The sequence below is a fragment of the Brienomyrus brachyistius genome, chromosome 8, assembly GCF_023856365.1.
Source record: "Brienomyrus brachyistius isolate T26 chromosome 8, BBRACH_0.4, whole genome shotgun sequence".
Classification (NCBI taxonomy): domain Eukaryota; kingdom Metazoa; phylum Chordata; class Actinopteri; order Osteoglossiformes; family Mormyridae; genus Brienomyrus; species Brienomyrus brachyistius.
The window spans coordinates 11,492,791-11,510,866 of record NC_064540.1 but is presented as its reverse complement, the minus strand read 5'-3'; the positions used below and the strand labels follow the sequence as shown (position 1 = coordinate 11,510,866).

Here is an 18,076-nt window from a genome sequence, read left to right as displayed (position 1 = left end):
TTCACACAATGAATGCAAGTTGGGAGCTATGCATAGCTGTGCCACCCCCCCTCGCGCCCCCCCCCCCCAGGGTCCTGTGGGCCATTGAGGGCGGGGGAGAGCAATAATTGCTGATACCCCCCCCCCCCCCCGCTCAAATCCTTTTCAGCTATTCACTCTGGGTGTCTACACATGTCTAAATGACATATTTGTGTCCCTGTCATGTCAGACACAGCCTGTTAGGTGTCCTGCTCTGCATGTCCTTCCAGGAAGGCTCGTTCGGTACCAATACTCACTCTCCCAGAAGGACGAAAACACTTCTTCGCACACAAACTATAACAACAGGCGAGGCAGGGAGACACATGCTAAGACAGGCATTCAGCAGTCCTGTCATCGTTAGGAAGAAGAGGATCTCTGGAATAAAAGGGGCAGTGAGTTCAGATCCTGCTAAGTGCTCGGATAGGTTATTACAGCAAAGGCCCTTTGTGAGGGGCGGCTTATTGTAGAAGAGGTAGGAATGCCTGGGCTATAATTCTGCCTGGCGTGCTTGTGAGTGCATGCCTGCGCTATTTCAAATTAACTGCAATAAATTTGAACGGCAGACAAAGAGTCTTCAGGACCAATTTACCTGACAGCGCAACTGTAGCAACCGTACGTTCAAAACACATTTTTAGAATGCATTTTATTTGGTTTCTGACATAAACCCGCTACGACAATCGGGGGATCTGCATCTGAAATTGTTAAGCAGAGAGTGTAACGTAAGGAACGTGGTCCACTAGAGTCCTGCTCAGGGGCACACACACACACACACACACACACACACACACACACACACACACACACACACACAGCCACCCACACTGGGGAAGTTCAGAAATGCCAGCTTACCTGAACTGCAACTCTGCCTATTTAGACTCCTGCAGGATAGCAGTATCCGGTATAAACCAAAACAGACCCGCAGCCAGATTTGTGCCTGCAACCATGGAGACATGAAAACAATGTCACCACTCCACTAAACTCCATTCATGGTTTTCAAGATTTCTAAAATCTTCTGCAAAGACACTGGATTGTATGAGAGGTAATGCACATTCAAAGGTTAACCTCCACTAAGTCAATGCTATGGTTTCATTTCTATGTCCTTGGTTTTTCATAACTTTTTAGGTTAGGTTATGTTTTATTGTGAAGGTTTCACTTTTCATGGCAAACATTAATGCAGTAATAACTTAATTTCTGCCACTAAAAGGTAAAGATTTCCTGAAATCAATCAGCTAATTTTAAACGTTTGTGTTCTTCTATTTGTTAGCTATATAACTACGTGCAAGACAATATTTATCTATCTCCATTATCTGAGTGTTACGAGTGTGCAGTTTTTACATATAATTAAGAGTAAGTGGGATCTTGTAATGTTGCACTGTCTAGGTAACATACATCTGTGCAGTCTTACAGTCGTAAAGTTGTAAAGCCAAAAACTTACCTGCTTATACATGGAAAACATGTTGCATCAGTGTACAAGGGTCAAGTTTTTCCTGTCTCGCTTGTTTTGGAGGTTTTAAAGGCACAGTATTGCAATTATCAGCATATTATGCAGTTATATACATGTTCAGTTAATTTCTTTCTTTACTGCCAGTGTTTTTTTTAGCGGATGATTCTGATGCTAACTGGGGGCAACTTGAAAAACGAATGCCTGCTTTGGCATGTTGTGACAATAGGAGATGAAGTCAAAAGCATAGCAATGAATCGGCCTCAAAACGTCCCTCAGATATCGGGCCTATGATCCAGCTTTATCATGCCACACCTTGATGTATATTTAGGATTACCTTGTGGTTTGGGCAGCTATTTTTGTGGTTACCGTGCAGAGCTGGGATGCAAGGGTTATCTGGATTAGATATTGTATAGCATGCAACTCTTCTTTCATTAGGACAGTCCTCAGTTTGTTCAGAGAACCCTTTCACACAAAGCTTGTTATCCCCGTCAGATGCTCCTCTCTCTTTCTAACAATGGAAATGCGGGTGTTCAGTTTCATGCTCTAAACAGAAAATGACTACTATGGTTGATATACTGTGCAATGATGTGTGGTTATAGAAACAAGGACTGCAGAACAAACAGTTGAAAAATAGAAAAGGCATCACATGTATTCTTAGTGAAAAGCGACTCTTTGCAGAATGACTTAGTGATACTTTAACCTAACAATCAATGTTTTTTAACTTGACCATATGGATGATCATTTAGAGAGTTTAAAAATGTAAAACATATTTCCCTCATTTGTCACTTTTTCTTTTACCAAATGCTGTGGCTTTTTTTTTTGCAAGAAAACAATAGATATGCATGTGAAGATGAGCCGAAAAGCATTTACTTGTTAAGACTGGTCAAACATGATATAGAATCTTCCAGCTGCATGTCCTGGTCACAGAGTAAGAGAGCTCCTGGAGATTATGGACGCGAGACACGAGGCTGGGGGACACCCTGGATGGGATATCAGCTGGCATAAATGTATGAACACCAACTAACAAGAGACATTACTAGAAACAAACAATTTAGAACTTTTGTAGCATTACTGCAAATGTATCTTGTACTTCAATGTACTTAATGCACTTTTTCAACACTTTAAACTCTATTGTCATTTTGCACATGCTGCAAAGCTACCTCATCCCCATATTATACTACTTATGTATTATTTATTCATTATCATGCCTTTTTATTGGTATATTGCCCTGCTGTTTACCCCATTGCATATACCCGTTCCTTCCCCAGCAAATGTGGCAGAAGAATTTCTCTGTATTCCCCAAATACACAATAGAATTTAAAACTCGAAAACTAGAAACATGCATCTGATGATACTAATAATACTAATGACAATGACCGGAGAAGCTTTTCCCAAGTGAACTGGCTGCAGGAAGTTTATGCGTAACTGATCTGGGAGCAGGAACAGAGACGCCAACTCCCCATAGTCTCATATATTTAATGAGCTTCTGTATGTAATAGCCATGGGTCATTTGTATGGTGAGCAAGTTGGACCTGTTGCCTAGAGCTCTGCTGATTGGCTGTGGAGTTTCTGCAGGATAGGACAGGTTATGAGCCAGGTTTGTCTCTACGTTATTTACTAGGTTTGCAGTGCCAGCATTCAGAAAATGAAATCTATCTATCTATCTATCTATCTATCTATCTATCTATCTATCTATCTATCTATCTATCTATCTATCTATCTATCTATCTATCTATCTATCTATCTATCTATCTATCTATCTATCTAATCAGAATTTCAGGTAGGCACAGATACACAGACAGGTATTCTCTATAATGGCAGCCTAACAACGAAACACCTTTTAGACCTTTTCAGAAGTCATGGAAAATTTTGTACTATCTGTTTATATGATGAAAACTTCCCTCCTACTAAAGAAGGTTGATGAACAAGCAAATGGTGCCCTTGGGACATTTTCTAGAGATCTTTAAGAATTAGATTTCTTCGTAATTGGCAGCCTCAATTCTCCGACAATTAACCAGCTTTCAAGGCTCACTTGTTTTTCAGCTTATGGTGCTGATCTGCAGCATTTTATTGGGTTTTGAACATCTTCCTCAATGCAATAGATCAAACTAATTTATCTCATTTGAGTGCATGTCTGATGGTAAGGTAGTACTTAGGTTTATATTATGAACTTGCCTTGAGCATAACATTTGTGGGAGGTGCTGGGCAAATGGCATGCTTTAAATGCAGGGTTGATTCGTGGCTTTGTAAGTTTTTATTGTCTGACATATTTATACCTATTTGCTACCAGAACTGTTTAGGTAGGGGATGTTTTGCAAGATGTTCCTGCCTAAAGGTTACTTTCCCGACACGAGCTGGAAAGTCACCCTAACCCTGTGTACTTTGGTCCCAGGACCTACGGTTATGATACAGGGAATAAGAAGTGATGTTTCTGTATCTCAGGATATTACACAAGCGTTTACTCTAAAATATGTCATATAAACCTTGTATAACAAGTTGTTTTATTGTAAAAAGAGCATAAAAGTGACTATTATTATTTATTGCTACTTCGACTTGACAATTTGATTGTGTAAACATTGACACCACAACGTTTTAATGTCATTTTGATAGCAGCTTATCATCTGGTAATAAAATTCATGTGACACTGACAGGAACCAGCTACAAATGGAGTTTATAAAGGGAGGCGGCTGTGAGTGTGAGCAGTCTGGGAATCAAGCAAAAGAATGGTGGCAGTAGCAACAAAAAGAAAGGAATTAGCCGATGATGATCTGTCCCTGAAGCATTCTCACCTCCAAGGCTGAAGCACTACAGTTACCTTAGGCAGGCAGTATCATATTAACATTATTGTCTGATCCGCAACCCTGAATAGGACAAGCGGTCAGAGACAATGTATGGATGGCTTATTATTTGATGTGTGAAGCAGGGGATCGGTGATTAGCCTCATTCCACCCCGGGTGGGGTTGGGGTCTGCAGTGTGCATGCTCTCCCCATGATAGCATGGGGTTTTCTCTGCTTTTCCCCTCACAGTCCAAAAACATGCTGACGTTAACTGGAGTTACCAAATTGCCCATAGGTGTGCTTGTGTAAGTGAATGGTGTGTGAGCGTGCCCTGCGATGGGTTGGTGCCCCATCCTGGGCATTCCTGCCTTGTGTCTGTATGGATGGTTTCAAACAACTCTGATAAGACCGTTGTGTCGCACAGTAGGCTCAGGTTCTGTGCCTGTGTCCGTAAGGGTGTGGACTGAAATCCTTATGCAGGCAGAATAATAATGCCAGAGCTGTACCTTTAATCAGGTCCCTTAACCCCAACTGCTGCAGGGGTGCTGAACAATGGCTGAGGCCAAGCTCTCCTCACATGTATGTTACTTTGGACAAAAGTGTCTGCTAAATACGAAATAGCACACTTAGAATTTTTGTTGTAAAAAATACACAAAACCTATTTTGTATGGCCTGAATTCCAATTGCATTATATACATCATATGCAGTAATAGGTAATTAATAAATGATCCATAAACCAAAAACGTATGTAGAAATCACTCCCTTACACAGAAGACAGCAGATCCTGCAACAGCGGAGGGGCCTGTTGTTTCGGAAAGGCAAGCAATGCGTCTGTCTCCTTTGGTGAGCGTCATCCTTTGCCTGCCCTTCCCGGAAGCCAAGTCCGCCCATGACCACCACAGCACTGTTTCGTAAATAAGAATGAATTAAACGGTATTCTGGTGACATCCAGAAATCCAGTACCACATTAAGCATAAAAGGTTCTTCAATATAACCAATGCATGGAGATAAAAAGGCAGTAAGACCAAGTTCCTGGTCTTTAGAAGTACTGGCAGTTCCATAGCTAGATTCTCATTTAAAGTTAGGCTTGAGTCACTGTCATATGTTGACCCCCATCTCTTGTGTGTGTTCCATATTCTCCAAAGATAGGTCAGAGAGATTTCAGAGGTCAAAGGTCAGACTCAGGGACACGTTAGGTGGGGCCAGTCGTCGTAAACGAGGAGCTTAGTTCAGTTAAGCGCCCTGCTGTAATTAGGTACAGGATGAGGAATTTGCGGATCACCTGGAGAAAGCAGTCTCTTAATTCAATTAGTATAAAGCTTACGTCTTTTAATTACTCATTTGCCATAGTTGCAGCTAGACCCAAAGTGTCTGGCAGTGTTTGGTGAGTTAGACGATGGGAAGGAAATGAAATGCAGGCCCATCTTCTGCTGCTGTGCCTTTTAGGGTCGGCAACCCTGTTTGCCAATCGCCTCGTCCCCAGAACTTCAGTCTAAGAGATGACGTGACAGGGGACCTTTGATGAGATTTACGAAACAGAAAGAGAACAAATTCAGTCCGAAGCAGCTGTCTGAGCACATTTATGAGTCCCGCAGACACTGTCGTCTGCTTTACATTTCCTTGTAGGGGTTTTCCACCCAAAACCAATGTTCCTTTTTATCATCAGACAGTGTTCTATTTTTCCAAAAGGATTTATGCCGCGCGTGTCGGACCTAAACGATTCATGTGCCCAGAAATATTTCCGATATCGTTGACGATGTTCACAGCATGCATTACCATTTGCCCTCACCAGTTTTAAAAGCAACGCTTCTATATTAAGCTTTTTACATTAAGGGAGCAGGCCTCCATACGCAACAAGATCTGCAACTGAGAAAGTCCACAAGTGACAGAAAATATGACATTTGAAAATACATATTTTATGATTTGCCAGAATCCATTGAATCAATGTGGTGTATATACCTACATAGGAGAAACACAAATTATGCTGGAATCTCATATGACAGAAGGAAAAAATAAATGATTCTGGTAATTTAAAAAAAGCTCATCCATCCATCCATTCATCCATCCATCCATCCATCCATCCATCCATCCATCCATCCATCCATCCATCCATCTTCAAACTGCTTAGAGTCACAATAGATCAGGTGATATCTTTCCATCGTCACTATTCAGAAGAATCTTGTGCTATTGTTTCTCTTTCAGTCTGCAGATCATCATTTTAAAGCACAGCAATACATGTGGGTGGGGTTGGGGGCTTCACTGGGTAGACGACAAACATGCCCCTGTGATTTCTAGTGCACTTCCTCATACTTACAATCACTCACCTCTGCCTACTGCTTCAAAGCGCCGCATAGAAAACTATTTCAGTTATTTGATTCGGTGCATAAACATAAATTCTATTCCACTTTAAAAAAAAAAACCTTCTGAAAAAGCAACAGAAAGAGAAAGGGGATAGCAGTGGGGTGTGCTGTTCTCTCCCTTATCCAGTGCAATCCCTTATCCAGTGCATTATTTAACTGCGTAGCAGATTTGTGTGCTCTGTGTGACTTACCACTTCCATGCATGTATATAGCGAAATGCTTCACAAAAGTGTTTAGTTTAAGCAACATATTCCAGTCCAGGCCATTTATTCGATCAAGCCTGCAACTGTTTGGCCCTTTACTACTCTACTATGCTCTACCCATTGTCTATTTTATTATAAAATACTGTTTACAATTGCTCACTTAAAAACAAACTTGGAGTGCGATGTTAAGCAAAATAATTAACCTCAACCAGCTCATTAAAATAGAAGGAAAGAGGAAAAAAACAGCACAAAGTACATGGAGGCGATGAAAGTTGCTTCAGATAAAAGCTCCTAGAGAGCAAATTAAAAAAAGGTGTGAGAAAAAAAAAATACAGGCTGTAGCTTCATTAAGGCATAATCAGCCAGATCACCTTCTGCATGCAGGGGAGGAAGGACCCTTCACGCATTTGTATTCGCAGAAATCAACAGCCGTCTCCGCAAGTGCACATTTTTAATTAAAATATTATTTCAAATAATTAGTTGCGTGCCCTTCCTTGCTTTCTTGGAAAAATCTGTTTCTTATTTTGTGCTGATGTACCGCAGAAGCCTTGAAAGTGCCTTCAGAACACTGACATATCTGTACAGCGTTGGTGTTTTGGTTGTTCGCGGACGGTGCTGGTGTCTCAGCCTTAGTGATTCTCTTCTCCTCGACCAGCGCAGTTTTTGTTCCATTCAAAGTGAACAGAACGGGGCACCACAGTCCGAAGTGGTGGATTAGTGTAGCGGTGCTGCTGGTCCGCGCTGCTGCTCTATGAAGAACGGGAGGGGGATCCAGAGATTGCTGCTTAACAAGCCGGCTGCTGCAGCTGTCGTGTGGCCTGCTCGGCCTCTTCGCTTGACCTCGGAGGGGGGGGGGGGGGGGGGGGTTACCGTCTGTCCTGCTGTGTGGCTGGCAGGAGGGACAGGAATCCCTGCTGGAGAGTTTAAATACTTGGGGATCTGTTTTGCTTTAAGGTCAAGTCTCCGCTCTGCTTAAAGTCTCTGAAATAACACTCTTTATCTCTTTATATTTAATCATGTGAGTCACGGCGATGGATGTAGTTTTGCGAAGTCTGCTAATGCAGCGGGAATAGGCCCAGTTCACAGTTTAGAAGTACTGACACATGTTTTGGAAAGATCCCCTTCCAGTGTGGCTGCTGGACCTATGACAGGACCAGGAACGCCAGCCTTAAGCACTGCAGAAAGATAGTACTCCAGCTAGGGGAGGAGAGCTGAGCCAGAGGCGCGCCATAGGTACATCTGTAAATGATCTCCTTAAGTGCTGAGCTTCATAAAAACCATTTTTACTGCATCCTGGCACATCCTGTCTTAATGAGGCCCCCTTCGTACTCTCGCTATCCCTCCCCAGCGGGACGAGCTTGACGCTGCTGCGCGGTCCAACATGGGAGACGGGAAAGACGGCCAGGGCGTGGGGGGTGTTTGGGGCCCTTCATTAGGACCCCGTGTTGCAGGGGCCCCACCCTCCGCCAGCTCCCCCCACCCCCTCGCTCGCTCCTGCATGGCATCGTCTCATTAGCGTTGGCTGCAGAAGCTTGTTAACCTTGCTAATCGAGAAGGAAAAGAGGATAAAAGACAGAGGAATTTACTGCCCGTTTGGGACATCAAAAGACGTCGGGAGGGGCCGCGGGACGGGGACAATCCACTATAGCGGGAAGGACTGGGGCTGGGGGGGTTGGGGCACACTGGGGAGGGACACTGGGGGGGAATCTCAGGATGAACACACACACACAAACTTTCCTTAGATTGAAAAATACATTAATATCAAAATATTAAAGCAATACATCTAATATCTACATAAATCATTTCAAGGTTTTTACATTTACATCTTTACTTAGCCTTCAATCATAATGATTTTAGAAGTACGTGTCATGTAATCAGTTATAAAAGACTCCCTGTTCTGCAACATTTATAATGCATAAACGGAGTAACCATTGCTGTTATTACTGGGTAAACACCAGAACAAATAGCATGGAGGTTTAATTGGTTCAAGTAGCTATAATAATCATCTGTGTAGCTCTTTCTGCGGTCACCCTTAGAGCCTTGTAGAGAAACGCAGTCACTTTGGTTACACAGGCAAAACTAACAGAGAGTGTAAAACATTGTACTTAACAGGGCAGTATGCAATAAGTGGTTTTTTTAAAAGGGTAGTTACTTAACATTTCCTAGCATTCCCAATTTAAAGAGTCGGACATTTTCGCCGAAGCGATTCAGGCTGCGCAGCTACGATAGCGGCCTATGTTAGCTTATTCATATTATTCCATATATCCTGTGGATCATTTAGTGATGGGGACTTTATGTGGTTTAACCCAGTTAGAACTGAAAATTTAATAAAGGAAAATGGGTTAAACAGCGTGTGAATGGCAGCATATGGCTATTCCATTTACCCCCATCCTCAAAGCCACATTTCCATCAATCACAACACTTTAAATCAATGATAATCAGGCCAAAAACTGCAATTTGAATACACTTTTTCATTAAAAAAACATTTTGTATCTACCTAAACATGGAAACATTTTTCTATCTCAAGATTGGTTGAGCCCTTCTGCCTAGATAAAAATGGCTCACAGTCTCTACCATTTCTTTTAATCACTCGTAATCAAGGATGTTGCCATTGCGAATGTCTTTTCTTCAGTCATTTTTCTTTGGCTAGGAATAAACAATGACCCTTATGGTTTTCATTTTACACAATATTAACAAATATGCTCATGCTTAAAATATGGTCTAAGCTTATGATCTTGGCTGAAAGAATTTTTCAGAATTCATAAGAAGTTTAAGCAATTAAAAAAAAAGTATTACACATACAAATTAATAAATGCTATGGAGTCGTGCAAACATTAAGCTTTGAAATGCATTAAAACTTTAGAAGTACTAACAAGAGATTGCTGATGTAACATTTAACAGTCAAATATTTATTTCTGTAGTCAAGGAAGAGTAAATAAATTAAAGAAGCACACTCTCTCTCTCGAGTGAATTTATAATTGCAGTGCTAACATAAAACTTCTAATTTCGCAGCAGGTTCCGAATCATAGACTCATTTTTTCACATGACCATCAGATTTGTGTAACACCTTTGAAATATGGCATCCAACCCAAATGAAGACAAAAAAAAAAAGTTGTTAAACAGGTCGAGATTTGATTCCACACAGAAGAAAATCCTAGCTAACTGCCCCAACAAGTTAATAATATTAAAAACAGGAATAAGGAAAACAGAGATATGTAACATAAGTTACAGGATTATTTTTGAAGTGTAACAATTGCCAACTATTCAATGATTGCTTTTTGTTTACACATAAAGATCAAAGGTTTGCTTAAGCCTAGGAAGCAGGCTTTCAACTGATTCTTGCAGGTATAATTTGGCGAACCGAAAACCTGTCCGAACAGATTATATTCAGTGTAATCATCAACAATTTTTACATTAAGACATATGACCAACACCACCAATTTGAAATAAAAATAATAATATAGGAGGTATTACTATGGTAAATACTGAGGAAATACAGATATGAGAAATAATTATTTTGTAGAGCAATGTACTGATATAATTTCAACCAAAGCTGAAGCTAGATTATTTGTCCTTTCAAACTTCAGCTCATTTTTGTTACTAACAGATGGAAGGAATAATTCATGGCACATCCAGCATCAATACAATAATAAAAGTTTAAAATGTTTTGTTTTTGCAGTTAGCGACATTATAAATACTGGTTTATTATGTTGTCCAATAGTATGCAACTTCTTATTTACTTTTATTTCTTCTCACAGACAAATGTTTAGATTTAGAGGTTGATTGAATCAACTTTATCACAACGGTTATCTTATTGCTCTCATAATTTCTTCCTTCCTGAAACATTGGAGGGATTAAATGCAATTAAAACAAGATTTTCCGAAAGCCTGACTTAAAATAGTTTCCACCAACTTTTTAGTATCCTCACTGTGATAAAATACAGCATGAACATTCAATCTGGATATTTTGCACTTTTTTTTATAAACTTGAATTAATTAAATTAATGTTATGCTCTTTTACAGTGAATTTTTAGTAGAAGCTTTTATGTAGAAGATAATCGCTGTGTCAAGCATGACGGTACAAAAAGAATACTGTATATCTAATGTCCAATTTGCAGTAACATTTATTTTGTTTTAGTGTTCTGGAAGAGAACCAGTAATCAGTTACTATTTTCTGTTCTCAACTTTTTTTTTGTCAGTGTTCTCCTTTGGTGTTTTGAAGAAGAAGAGTGAAAAAGTAAGTCATTTACTTTGAAAGAAAGTAAATCGTAAAGGTTTTCTGAAGTCTGAAGAAGAGGCAGATGAACGGCCTCTGAACGTTTATACTCTCCGGAGTATGACATGCTGAATGTCACAAAGCTTTGCTGCTTCAGAGTGACTCTTCCTTGGGCCTTTGCTGCACGTCACCACTGGGCAGCACAGCTCCGTCCCATCAGTGACATGCCCTTCAGAGCCAGGGCCATCGGCACCTCTTATCTCTCAAAGCTGTCAATTTCATTCCCTCCCCAATTAAATGGAGTACAAGACAAGCGGAAGTGCAAATAAATAAATATACAAACAGCGTTGGGAAGACGTGGTGACCTGGGCTTAACTGTTTTGTCCTTAGCTTGTCCTGTCAGACTGTCACTGCGAGGGGAGCCTGTCTCTGGGCATCAACTTCAAGTAGATCTAAGGAGCTGAAACACTGAACGGGGCAGCGGTGAGAGTGTTACCATCGCACTCATACTGCATGCAGGCCCTGCTTCTGGATTTCTTAGCTGTTCAAATGAGAAACTAAATACATAAATGCACTTTCAACTAGACAGTAGAGATTCCAACTCGCCATTTAACGGATGGAATACTCAACTGGTACTGATAATGCTGATCACGTCTTTCGCATTTAACGCTGGAACATTTTTTCAAATAAATCCGTTTTTTTTTTTTATTTTCCTGCGAAAGATATTGCGGCTAGAGAACACTAAGCCTCAGATGTGGTCCCGAACGTCCCAAAAATAGCTGGAGTTGTTCTCAGACTTGAGCCTGCAACAGGTCTTTGAAAGAAATGCTGTGGCAGACCAAAAAAAGAAAGAAAGAACCACAGAGGATATGCCACACAGAGCCTGTTTTCATTGGCAATGATGACATCATCTTGAGTATTGAGGAAAGCATTGTAGTAATAAACAGTAAACAGTCTCTGTGGCCTGGGGAGTCTGGACTGTGAAGTTAGTGAATGAGCAGGAATCACTGGCCAAATGTTTTCAGAAGATGCGAAATAAACGTAATAATAGCAAACATACTATTATGGTTTCTTTGCAGCGTACTTTTTAACCCATAGCTATTTTATATGTTAAGATCTGGGAAAGTATTTCACTTAAGGGTCCAACAGCCTTGTGCCGTAGGTAACTTGGATATTATCTCATTCAGTAACAGAGAACATGGAACATATAGGTGAAAAATAAAAGCAAAAAAAAGGAAAAGATGGTCGTTTTATGATATGTAATTGAAAACGTTTTGCTAGATACTGGAACTGAAACTGCCCAACATATAAATAAATAAATATATAAATTAATGCATAACTGTCATTGCACTTGTCACTTTATGGCATGTCGAGATCAAAGAATATATTCAAGCCTTCGGCAATGTTTGACCTTTTACGAATGGTAAACACAGACTGACTAATTAACCCATCCTCTGCAGTGCCGCAAGATATCAACATACTAAGAAATCCCTACATTTTCATTGCTGCCATAAACCCTTATACACCAGTGGCTTATGATAGCAGGTCGTCTGAATTGCAAATGTTCTTGTTTGTTCCACTTAGGTTTATTAACCACTTAGTTTAATAACTTTTTCAAATATTAACGTCATATTAATATCGCCTTATGCTAAGTGTGAATGCAAAACTAGCTCTATCCATCTTTCGTGATGCTTTGTGGTTTAAAATGTCAGAGTGCGGTGTTCATTAGTCGAAGCTGAACTTCATTGTCATGCGGCCCATCTTCTCACACATCACTAATTAGGTTTGAACATAAAATACTCTAATAGTCTTCATCACCATTGTTTCGGGACGTGAACTTCATTAACTCATTAAATATACATGAATTCACTTAATGCAAATTATACTGATTAATAGTCCTCTGTCTTCGTTTTTCCTGGGGTATGAGGATGGAAGTGACACATACCTACATTAGGAGAATCTTCATTTTATGTCTCTGAAGCCAGTACATTCAAATGGTCTAATTTACTCTGTTTTACATTATTGTTGTATTAGGGAAAGTACATTTTCAGGTAAAATGCTTAGCAAAATAGGTCACGATTAACACCGGAAGGTTTCATGAGTATTTTCTTTCTAAAAGCTTGATATGACTAAAACGCAGGGTACAGGTGCAAACAGATAAATCACCCGATATTGTTAATCTTTTTGGAGCTTCGTATAACGCAGTACGAGTCTGTCAGATGAAAAGGATGCACCGACAGCAATCCAGCTCGACCTTTTTGCAAAATTATTTACTCTAAATAATAAAATAATATGTTTTAAAATGCATTCTTAAATTACAAAAAGCAGACATTTAGGAGAAATTAGTTACGAATTACATGTGACAAGATAAAAAATTAAAATTAAAACAATATGCAGCATAATGCCAGAAAATCAAGAGACACGTTGCAAGTTTCATTTGAACACGTCTGAGACCCTCGCTGAAAAAACAGAAGATATAAATACATTGTTAATAAATATGAGGTATTGTTTTGATCTAAAGTATGGAATGATTTAAATATTTATTATGTTAAATAAATAATTTCAGATTTTATAAGACCAAAATCATGGTTTTTTTTAAGGAAAACATTTGCTTATGTACAACCCATGTCCCTCTAATTGTTTTTATTGCTGCAAATATGCAGTTGGGTGACATTAAGCCTTTCAACTAAAACATTCACAGCTCTAAAACATTCTCATTGAAGTCTACACATGATAGGGAATACATGAATGTTATAGGAAAAAAACAAAAATTCTAAAAACAAAAAAGTAAACCTAAATGAATTTTATGGAAACATATCCCATAAACAGTTCTTGGATTCTTCAGTGGAATCCCCAGTACAAGCTTCATAATGATTTGCGTTCCCAGGCTGAAAATCCCTATTAAATAGCCAGTTTAATACCCGTTTGGTGTTGCGCTAAACGCCTCCTGGGTGGATTGACACTGTTTATGTCCCTTTTTCCATCTAAAAGTTACTGCACATCTCTGGGTGCTGCGATGCCAAGACGCTCTTCGCACTTCAGGCAAATACAGTCATAAGTTAATCACCCTGTTAGCGGGAAGCCAAGAAGGCCGAGGCAGCCAGCGAGATGGACTCTCCTCCAATCAGGAGCCTTATCACTTATCATCGTGATCTTTGGCTACCTGCAATATGAAAGCAGGTACATGTGTGGAGTGGAAAAAAAGGAAAGCGCAAGGGAATTTCTAGCTACCGAAAAGATCAGGTGCTACGTCAAGTCTACCTGGGGCCTGGCGTTTTTTTTTTAAGAAAGGTCGGCATCGGCGCTAAAATTCTCGGGGCTCGGCTTAAAATACTCGGGGCTATAGCCCCGAATGATCAGACCTAACGACGCCCATGGGAAGGGGTATCTCCTGGCTCAGTACAAGTCAAAGTTATGCTCTTTGATTAAACTAGTAATGTGGCCTTTGCGTGATATGATTAAAAAGTTTGCATGATTGATGTTGTTTTCAGGTCACAGGCTGGATAGTCTGAATGGGTTACAGCCCACTTTTAACAAGTTTTTTTTTTCCACGTTAAAAGGGACTTAAACAAACACAGTGCTTTTGTTCCAATGTGGCCAGCTACCCCCCCCGTCCCCACCCTAGCCACCCCTCCACCCCCTGATAAACATTCAGTGTAAGGGGGAGGAGTTAGGGGCTGGCAGGACCTCGCCAGCACCGCTTGGCATGAATGGGAGAGTTAATAGAAAGTCACTTGTATGGAGTGGTGAATGGGACAGGGGGTGAGGGGGGGCTGCTCATTAGCCCGTTGGGTCCCGGGCCGCTGAGGGAAGCACTTGATGAGCCCCTGACTCCCCACTGGGGACCCACTGTGATGGAAATGCCGTTATTGCCATGATCTGATGGTGGCTCCTCCCCCCAACCTGGGTTCCTACTGGGCTCCCATCATGCTTGACTAGCAAGTCAGTGGTCTGGGGGGGTGGGGGGAGGTTCAGGGAGATAAAAGACAATCGGCTCAGCAGCCGGGTTTGGTAGTGAGCAGACTGTAGGGGTCAGCTCTTGGAGATCCTCGGCCCGACTGCGATCTCCCGATCTCTCCGGCCAACATTCCTGTCATGTGGCTTACATGCAAATCAACCTCGGCGTCTCCTTTTCAGTCATCACACGCACATGCGCTCCGCAAGGACAGGAGAACGTTAAACACCCAGCAAAATGGCAACTTAGACCTAAGACCTGCACCTTCGAATAAAACAGCATCTGATAGAGAAACAGAAGAGGCAGAGCCACAGACACGCACTGATTCTGCAAAGCCTGAATTGCACTTGGACTTGTACTGCACTGTGACCACGGTAAATCTGTTTAGCGATGTCTAAGCATGACTTATTTAAGGGCATCCAGGTTTGGAAAAGCAAAAAGGGAAAATCCAAACAAGGTTTATAAGGTGACCTGGTACAAAATGGCTAACAAACTGTATGTAGCCACACTAATTAATAATATGTATATTATTACCGATAGATACTATGATTTCTTATAGGAAGTAGCTAATGGATACTAAGACACAGTCAGCAATACTTTTAGTTTTAATTTAAAATATTAAAATATTAAAATTAATTTCAAATATTACTTTTATGCCAGTGTCCCCCCCCCACATTCAAAACATCCCTGCATCACCCACATTCTGTACAGCACACGTGTCGGCAAGATGATGGAATCACAAAGATTTATTCTGTTGCAGCTCTAGACCGTCACTGGCACAGAACAGCCAAACCCGGAGCAGTGGGGGTCTGCTATTCGGTATGGGGATGTTACTGCAGTCTCTCTGAGAAGAGGGTAAGACCTCAACTTGTGAACTTCTGGTAGCAAAGTTGCAGCCAACCAGTCACTCATTAGCATTCCCACATGCACCACATTTTGATAGGAAGACATTGATATTGATTAAGTAGAACATAGACCTCCAAAGATCTAAAGATGCAATGAAATGAGTATGAACTTGCATAGCAAGTTAGAAGATTATAGAAATAGAACAACTTTGCATAGATACAGTAAAGGGAATTTAAAAGCCCTAAAAGTTTCATAAACTACAACTTGAGAACTACTTCTTTTTTCACAAATAAAAACAAATAAGAAGGTATAGTACAAGGTTATATCATGATTATGGTACATAAAATATTTTATAACCACAATCTGGACTGTGGAAGTAAAGTCCTCTAGGTATTGTTTCAATATCATCAGTTTGCTAATGGGTGCTAATCTGTATATACTACTATAAACTCAGAGGTTCTGATCGCCTTCTTGAGAAATGTAACTTATTTAGAGACTGCATTATCCTGCAGGCCGTGCTTTGCCTCCTCCACCCCACCCTCGGATGGACCATCCCTCGCAGCAAACACTAAGCAAGACTGGCAGCAGGCGTGTGTGCAGTGCCAGGTTGGAGGACATGGTGAAAGGACAGGGGGCGGGGAGTGGCAGGCCTCATGCCACCTCTTTGGCACCCATCAGTTAGCGGGTTGTGAAAAGCAGAAAGCTGGCGATTGTGAGCGGGCGGGACACGCATCACAGGTCATGCTGAGAGGCTGCCTGACACCTGTCATGGCCGCTTACGGTGAAGAGCCGCTATTCCTGTCCCTGGGCCTCCCCCGCATTTAGGTACAGATGGGGGGTATGGGGGGGGGGGAGCGTGGACGGCCCAGAGCAGCACCCGGGGAACCCTACACAGGCTGGGAAAGCCTTACAAGCTCCACGTCTGTCCTTCTGAAGAATAAGGAGTTCCTTTTTCGCCCGGCCCCTGGCGTGCCTCTGGGCACAGACATACCATGGAATATAGGTTCCCACCGCGACGGCCAATCAGTGCTGGGTTGCTCACTACACATATTTATAGCTCGTCTAGTGAATTTGGGGGTGTGAGATAGGGGTCGACTGGGATTACAGGCCCAGGCTCTCCTGTTGACCCATAGAGTAAAGAGAGAGCAACGTTCACCTGCTTTACCCCTTTTCCCGAGGGTGGATAAAAGGCTGCGTAACAGCCCACTGAAGTGTGAATCCAATATGCTTTTTTTTTTATTATTTAATTTTAATAGCGAGCGTTTTGTAGGTGAATTTTAAGAAAGGTGTAAAGTAGCAAAGTAGAGAGAGACGGGAAGGGAGAGGCAGTGAGAGGGAGAGAGAGAGAGAACTTGTTTGGTTCAGGAACCATTTAACGACTTCCCCTGGAAATTGAAAAAGGAAATAGTTTTGGGATGGATGGCAGTGGAGGGGGTTTGGGGGTGGGGGCTGTAAGCCTATATGAATACCAGATGAGTCAAACATGAAGCCAAGCTGGGCAGAAGACAAGCTGGGGGCTGGGACAAAACAGTGGTTTGGGGGTAAGGGAAGGGGGTGGCTGGTGTTTATGAGGTCATTTACCAAACTCGTGTTTTCAACATTTCCTCTAGACTTTAATTTTTCGGCTTTGTTCCCCCCTAATTGCTTCCATCCACGTGCAGATGCAGCTACTTCTCCACTCTGAGTTCGCTACAGAAACAGGAAGACCTATTCGATCCTCATGCCTCTCAGCAGCCACCAGCTTACTGAGTACCGCAGTAAATTATCAGTTTGGTGTCACCGTCAAATTTACACGTACTATCATTTGCAGCTATAGAGCTGAAGTGCGGCTCAGGTTTAACGTTTTATATGGCCTGTATTAACGTGCTTGTACCGTATCCCCAGGACGTATTTGCAATTTTTCATATTTAACAGCATCGAGGCTTCAGGAAACAAATTGAGCATGAAAACATCACCTAACCAGAAGCACATGTGCTCTGCTTACATTCAACAACACATAAAGCCACGTTCAAATCGTCCCTGCACCAAAAACAGGAAAAGCTTCCTAACAAATATCATATAATAACTGCAGTTTGTAAGCTAATGAGAGATTGATGACTACTCTACATAACCCGACATAATGACTATGTTCCCAGGCTCATTTGGACTGTAACACGTGGCTTTTCAGACGCAGATGCTGATTGGTTTGGCAAAAACTCCCTGAAAAAAAAAAATACTTTGATGATCTTTCTGGAAATAATCTAATTCTACCAAACTG

At 41.3% G+C, this 18,076-nt stretch overlaps 1 long non-coding RNA gene across 1 annotated transcript; it reads left to right on the top strand.

The window, feature by feature from the left end:
• Window positions 1-923: 923 nt before the first annotated feature.
• Window positions 924-17,235, top strand: LOC125747079 (uncharacterized). Its single transcript, XR_007399171.1, has 3 exons — window positions 924-1,057; window positions 15,734-15,828; window positions 16,332-17,235. It is a non-coding gene; the product is annotated as an uncharacterized LOC125747079 (long non-coding RNA).
• The last annotated feature ends 841 nt before the right edge of the window (window positions 17,236-18,076 follow it).